Genomic DNA, 7,996 nt, shown 5'->3' with positions numbered 1-7,996 from the left:
ACAAAATATATGAAAGGGATATGCATTTGCATCACAAAATAAAAGTTAGTTCTGCTTATCTAAATATTGATCTCAGTGCAATATTTCCAACACTAAGGCTGAAAATTATTAGAAAAATAAAATCATATTTAAATGATAAGTATATGTGTATTTCAAAACTCTCCTCTGGAACTGTGTGTGTTTTATCTAAATACTAACATTTAAGGACCTTTTGACTAGATATAGTCAGATAAATTTAGCTTCATATCCTTGATAATTTTGTTATGATTATCTGCCTTAGTTATCACTCTTAGTGGTTGTCTGTTTTTGCTGTTACCCTCCTTCACGTATTACTCTGCATTAAAGTGGATGTCAGAAAGGACTCTGAAACTTTCTCTTAATTGTAGAATAGCAAAGGCAAGTGGGAGAACTTATTAATCAAAGAGCTGAATAGAAAATTTCAAAGGAAAAAAACAACAAAAAAAGAAAATTTCAAAGGACAGCTTAAGAATACATAGTTGAATATTATGTGTTATATTTTATAGCTATTGAGGTAAAGTTTGTTTCTGATTTTATATATATATATATACATATATACACACACACACACATATATATAGTTTTGTTTTTGTTTACAGAAAACAGCAATGAGTCAGGAAACAATTTAGGCTGGCAAGTTCAGAATGTATGGATCAGGTGCCATGCTGGGACTTTCTTCTAAGCCATGTGGTTTCCGGGGCTGTGAAACATCCAAAATCTACATGAAGTGATCAACTGGCTGAGGGTCCTCTGGAAGTTGATAAATCAAAACCTGCAGATTAGAGAGCAGGTTGAAGTATTCTCATGTCCCAAGTACTGGAAGTCAAATGACTTAAGACAAATGTAGGATTGAGGCAGAGAGAGCATACTCTCAAAGTATCAAGAATACAGTCCACAATTCTAAGGAAATTCTTCTTCAAATTGATTGTTGACATCAGACCACAAAATGGAAGGTAATTGCACAGTGCTTATCTACCCCCTAGGAGCCATACTGGTTACCTGTTGAGCTGTGAGCCTTATTTTCAGCAGTATGAAACCGCCAAGCAGTTCCATGGGAGAAATACAGGGTTTTCTACTCCTGTTACAGTCTTAGAGAAGCACAGGAGTCGCTGTATGGCCATAAAATAGAATCTGTTGTTTCATAGTATTCCACCTAGCAGGAAGAGATAAGACAAAGATCTTATTGTCAAGTCATACCCAACATAAAAATACTCAGTATAAGACTACCAATATTACAAGTAGTCTTGATATATATAATCAAAAAGTATAGGCAGACCAGAGAGGTCTAAAATATCGAGTTATCAGGTTTTCTTTTTTGCACCAAATGTATTCTGTGCCCTATAGTCAAATAGTTTTACTACCTCAATTACAAACACTCACTGCCATCAAGTTTTTATCTGAATCACGTGACCTTCTAATAAAAACTAGAATTGCCCTGTGGGTTTCCTAGACAAAATCTTCACAGGAGTAGAAAACCCCCTCTTTCTTAAACAGAGTGACAAGTGGTTTTTGACTGATGATTTTACAGTTAGCATCACACAGGTAACACACCAGAGCATAGTGGGTTTTGCATTAGATTTCTAATGGCTAGGGCAGTTTGAAAGCAACATGTGCTCCCCAAAAAATGTTATAAACATGGAAACCAACAAGGGAAATTCTTCCTTGTCCCAGAGAGTCTCTGCGAATTGGAATCTATGGGATGTAGTGAGGGATAACAACTATTATGGACTGCTAAAAGAACAAACAAACCTGTCTCGTAAGTGGTACAGCTAGAGTATTCCTTATAACGGGGACCACAGACTTTTGTCATTTAATTTGAAAATGTTATCTACAGAGGCCAGTCCCTGGGTCTCATGATTGGTGAAAGCAGAAATCAGTCGGGGGGAGATGGTGAAGGAGATGAAATGACACAGTAGCTGCAGCAGTTAGCGCACATATAACAATTATGAGGGTGGGACGGGGCTGGTGATGGTGAATTCTGTTGTATGTAGGGTCACTACGAGTCAGAATTCTGTCTCAAAAACAAAAAGTCTTAGGTGAAAGAATAGTGGTGGAATGTAATCCACACAGATTTGGGGAGGATAAACGTTTCCCCCCGTTTATTGGCAATAAAAATTAATCCACAATAAAGATATATCCTTGACATAAAAAACACCTCAATAAGAGAGAAACAAATTTAGTCCTTAGTCTTCTCCCTAGTGGCCTTGTGTTGGCCCCACAGGCTGACAGAATAGCTGTAAGGCATTTCTAAATCTTTTGAACAGATAATTACTTATTCTGATATTTCAATATTATTGTTTTATACCTAAGTGGCAGGTTTTGCTATTAAGATCCCATTCCACTTAAAATTACAAAGTACATGTCTTAACTTTTGACACAGCCATTTTTAAACCCCAGTAAAATAATTACTGCTATAAAATGCACAAGGTCTGGCTTCTTGCTCCCTCAGAATTTTTTAAGAGCTTGTTTTCTTTGTGTAGGTAATCTATTCATGTCACTAGATTCTTTGTATTTTTGTGATATTAATTATGCTAGTACAGAATAATAATGTGTTTCGTGTTAAAGTGTTGCCATTTATGGAGACAGAAACAGACCAATAGAGACAGAATGAAATAGGTAATCTCGTTACCCAAATTTAATCTGCTCGATTTATCTTCTAGGTATTTGTTTTGATAGTGTTTTATGCATTTTTTTTGTATGCCCTTTGCCTCCTACTTCTTTCCTCTATTTCTTTACGCTTTCCTCCTGTCCCAATACCATGTTCAGTCTTCATTCTGGCTTCGGTAGTTCCTCGCGGTTGCCTTGACCTTGGTCACTCCCTACCCGTCCTTCCGTGCCCTCCCTACCATTGGTGTGTTTGATACATTTTATATGTTGGCAGAAATCAATAAAATCAGAAGAAAATTATATTTTGATAAATGTTTTCGTTGGGATTTGGTGCTTATCTATGTCTTTTATGTAAAAGTAAGCCAAGTCACTCTTATTTTAACTCATTTTCACCTATTTCCATTTTGACTAGACAATTGAATAGTACTGATGTATCTCTGAAAACCTTAAGTCCCAGCAACATAGTGTCGAGCATCATATACTGAACTATATTCCATTGCAATATAAAGAAGTTTACTGATTATACCTGTGGAGAATGAACCAAGTACACATTTTTTATTATTTCTAGTTAGTTTTCTATTTGGCGTTAAACAACTTAAAATAAAACTTTACTATTCCAAGTGAGAAATAATGATTTTTTATAGCATAAGTCTCAAATTACCAAAGAGGAAACTGCCTCTAATGTTTTAAAGAAGTAATAACTGAGATAAAAAAGACAAATGAAATGAAAGAAGACAAGAAGCACTCACTGCGGAAGATCAAAGACTTTGATCTTGAGTATGGATTACACTGCAGCATCAAAGCGACACAAATACCCACAGCTTACTAATCAGTAAAATCATAATAAACAGAGAAACTAGTGGAGTGGCAAAGTAATTTATTTTCCTTGCACCCCAATCAACACCCATGGAAATAGTAGTAAAATAACCTAAGAATTTAGTGCCTTGGTCAAATCTATAGCGATAGATTTCTTAAAAGGATTTTAAAGCAAAGTTATCACTTTGAGGACTAAGGTGAACCTGATGCAACACACATGGTATTTTTAACAGCTTCACTCGTGTGTGGAACATTTAAAATGCATAAGGAAGATTTGAAAAAACAATTTTCTGCATTTGACTTATGGTGTTGGTACAAAAGATAAACAAACAGTTGTGAGCCTTACCAATAGCCCTGAACTGAGCCAAATTCTGTGTTAATTGCTCCATCCAGGATACCACACCTGGTACAATTTCTGAAACTCTAGTTTCTACTTCATTAAGTCTATGTTAGTCTGCTGGTATCATGCATACATTATACTGGGCTCAGACTGGTGACTTAAATGGGGATATGGGAGAGTCAATCACACTAATCTCTGTCATTTCCCCTGAGCTATGATCTGATTAGTGGTGCAACATCTTGGCAATAAATCAGATAGACTCAATTACAGAAATCTCATTTGCACTTTGCTTTTATATTTTCTCTTATTCTGCATATACAGGGACAAAATTTAAGTATTTTGTCTGCTGTTAATTCTCTCACTTTGTTTATATATATGTAATAGAAACACACACAAAGAGGGCTTGAGAAAATATAGTTTTTAGAAGGATTAGTACAAGTATAGGCTTAATGAAGTAGAGGCTAAATGTGTCCCATACAATCAGGTGATTTTTCCCCAAAGCTATACTATTTCATTATTCCTAATATCACCCATTACCCTTTCCCTCAGTTTTCTCCCTCAGGTATGAGGATTCTGCAATCTGTTTCAACAGCTCTCATCAGTCATGAGCTCTCAAGTGCAAGTGTACGTGGTTCTGGAAGCTAGCAAATCCCAAATCTGAAGGTCAGGAGCTCATCTGGAGGAGTCGTAATTTTCACACCAAATTGGGCTCTTGGTTCATAGGCAATGGTAAATCAAGTCAGGCGATAGACTACCCATCCGAGTCACAAGAACTGAAGTCAGGCAGAGGCAAACTAGATGCAGGTTCCAGAGCAAGATAATCCACTTTGTAAGCATTGCCAAAGTTGCGTGGTACAGACTAAGAAGGCTACATGAGGCCTGGGCCAGTGATTTTCTTAGGGCAATTGCTGGTGCCTTACTGGTGTTCCTCAAAGGTTGACTATGCACAGGTTTTGTCAGGAAGTGAAGTGGGGCAATAGAGATGGCAATTTCCCCTGTCCTGGGCTTTGGTGGAAGTGTGATGGAAGTTTGGTGGAAGTTTACCATCTAATATTAAAAAGTTAGGAAGAAGACAAGTTAATTATTCTAGTGCATTTTAGGTGGTCTGTGACTAATCTCAGTTTCATAATTATAGCCCCCTTCTAATCTCAATTAAGCAGGCAGCTGGCAGTACACCTATTAAAAGCAACAGTGTCAAATGAGAAGTTATTCTTGTTTTTTTTTTTAAATAGTTTTATTAGGGGCTCATAAAACTCTTATCACAATCTATACATACATCAATTGTGCAAAGCACATTTGTACATTCATTGCCCTCATCATTCTCAAAACATTTGCTCTCCACTTAAGCCTCGGGCATCAGGTCCTCATTTTTACCCCTCTCCCTCCTCACTCCCCCCTCGATCATGAGCCCTTGATAATTCACACATTATTATTTTGTCATATCTTGCCCTGTCTGACGTCTCCCTTTGCCCACTTTTATGTTATCCGTCCCCCAGGGAGGAGGTCACATATAGATCTTTGTAATCATAATGCTTATTTTGAAACAAGCATCACAGAGGCCAGTAAAACTGCAGATCAGGAGTAAAACTCCTGAGGAAACAAAGGTAAATGACTTGACCCATAGCCTCTACTAAAGTGAGGACTCAAAATATACCCACCTGAATGCCTCCTCATTGTTCAGTGCATGGAGACCGTTTCTACACATAGCAACCCTGTGTAGAACAGAATAAAACACTACCTGGTCCTATGCTATCCACCACGACAATCCATTTCTTTGAGGCCTTTCCTCTTTCGTTGCTGCCCCTCTATTTTACCAAACAAGATGTTCTCCTCCAAGGACTGGTCTCTCCTCACAACATGCCAAGGTATGCCTCTGAGTAGCACTATGCTTATCCTTCTAAAATAGTTGTGTTTGTGCTTTTGGCAGTCGATGGTATTTTCAATAATCTTCACCAGCACCACAATACAACTGTATCAATTTTCCATTGGTCTTCCTATTTACTGTCCGACCTTCATATTCATAGGAGATGACTGAGAATATCATGGCTTGGTCAGGTGAACCTTAGCCTCAAAGTAACTTCCCTGATTTTCCACATGCTAAAGAGGCCTTGTGAATCAGATTTACCCAATACACTACTTCCATGAGCATTACCCTAATGCTGCTTTTATGAGCATTGATTGTTGATCCAAGCAAGAAAAAAAATCCTTAACAAATTAAATATATTCTCCATTTATCATTAGGATACAGTGGTGAGGACTTTGGTTTTCTTTCTAGTGAGTTGAAATCCATACTGAAGGCTGCACTCCTTGATCTTCATCAGCATATGTTTCAAGTCCTCCTCACATTCAACAAATAAGGTTGTGTCATCTACTGTAGGTTGTTAATAACCTTCCTTTAATCCTGATGCCACATTCTTCTTCATATAATCCAGCCTTTCTGACATCCTCAGTAGACAGACAATAATTATGGTGAGAGGATACAACCCTGACACACACTTTTCCTGATTGTAAATCATGCAGTACCCCTTTGTTCTATTTGCTCAACTGCCTCTTGATCCAGTACAGAGATTCAACAGGACTACAATGAAGTGTTCTAGAATTAACATTTTTCTCAATGCTCTCTATTGTTTCTTATGGTCCACACAGTCAAATGATTTTGCGCAGCCAATACATTTCTAGTAAATATCTTTCTGGTATTCTCTGCTTTCAGCCAAGATTCATCTGGCATCAGCAATGATAACCGCTGTTCCATATCCTCATCTTAATGTGACCTGAATTTCTATCAGCTCCCACTCAATGTACTGTTTCAACCCTTATTGGAGGATATTTAGCAAAATTTTATTGTATTTGTATTGTATTGTATTGTATTTGTATTGTTTTATAATTTGAGCATTCTTCCAGGTCATCTTTCTTTGGAATGGGTATAAATATGGACCTTTTCCAGTCAGTTGTCCAAGTAGATGCCTTTTACATTTCTTGACAGACCATTGAGTGCTTCCAGTGCTTCATCAACTTGTTGAAACATTTCAGTTGGTGTTCTATCAATTTCTGTGACCATAATTTTCATTAATGCTTTCAGTGCAGCTTGAACTTCCTTCAGCACCCTTGGCTCTTGCACTTTTGGAACAGTGGCAATGTGTATTGTTCCCATCTTCTTTGGATTCTTATTGCATCATTCAATATTTTTCCCATATAAACTTTCATGATTGCAACTGGAAGCTTGATTTTTTTCTTGATTTATTTCTGTTTCACATATGCTGTACTTCCTTTCAGTTTTATAATTCTATTCTTGTGTATATTTAATTATACTATTTTTCTTTTTATTCTTCAGCTTCACTTTGAAATTTTCCATTCAGCTCTTGATTTCACCTCCCTGCCCCCTACCCCCATTTGGCTTCATTCTAAAGTTATGAGCTATTAACTTTCTGATGCTCTTAACTTTATAGTTAAGAGCAAGTTTCAGAGTCTGTTCTGACATTGGATTTGATCTTTTCATTATTTCCTCTCTCATTTGAACCTTATACTTTCTTCATGTATGATGTCCTTTATGTCTTTCTATGGTTCTTCAGTTTTTCAGTTACTGTTTCAAGGCAGCAAATTTATTCTTGAGATGTTCTCAAGATTCAGTGGGATATACTCAAGGTCATATTTGGGTTCTAATGGATTGTTTGGATTTTCTTCACCTTCCACCTAGGCATACATATGTTCCACAATCAGATCCTGGCCAAATTTTAATTTCTAATATTGAGCTGTTTCAACATCTCTTCCCACAGATATATAGTCAATTTGGTGTCTGTGTATTGAATCAAGAGAAGTACTTTTGCCACTGTTTGTGTTGTTGAAAAAAGGTATTTTCACTGATCAAGTTGTTGTTTTCAAGTGAATGTTCCCAACATTCTCTCATGTGATCTCCACCTTAATTTTGATCAACATAACCATGTTTTCCAACTACTGTTCCTTTCTCTTTGCTTCCAAATATTGCATTTCAATTGCCAATAAATATCAATGCATCTCAGTTGCACATTTGATCAATTTCAAACTCAAGAAGTTTGTAGAATTTTTAACTTATTCATTACAACTTTAGTGGTTGGTAATAAATTTGGATAATAGTCGTATTGATTGGATTTCCTTAAATGAACTTGGATATAATCCTATCATCGACAGCATTGTATTCATTATAGTTGTCGTAATGTCCTTTTTGAAGAGGAATACAAA

Source organism: Echinops telfairi, unplaced genomic scaffold (genome assembly GCF_000313985.2).
Source record: "Echinops telfairi isolate 266 unplaced genomic scaffold, ASM31398v2 ScPeMD7_7468;HRSCAF=8506_0, whole genome shotgun sequence".
Classification (NCBI taxonomy): Eukaryota; Metazoa; Chordata; class Mammalia; order Afrosoricida; family Tenrecidae; genus Echinops; species Echinops telfairi.
Note: the sequence above shows the minus strand (reverse complement) of the source record.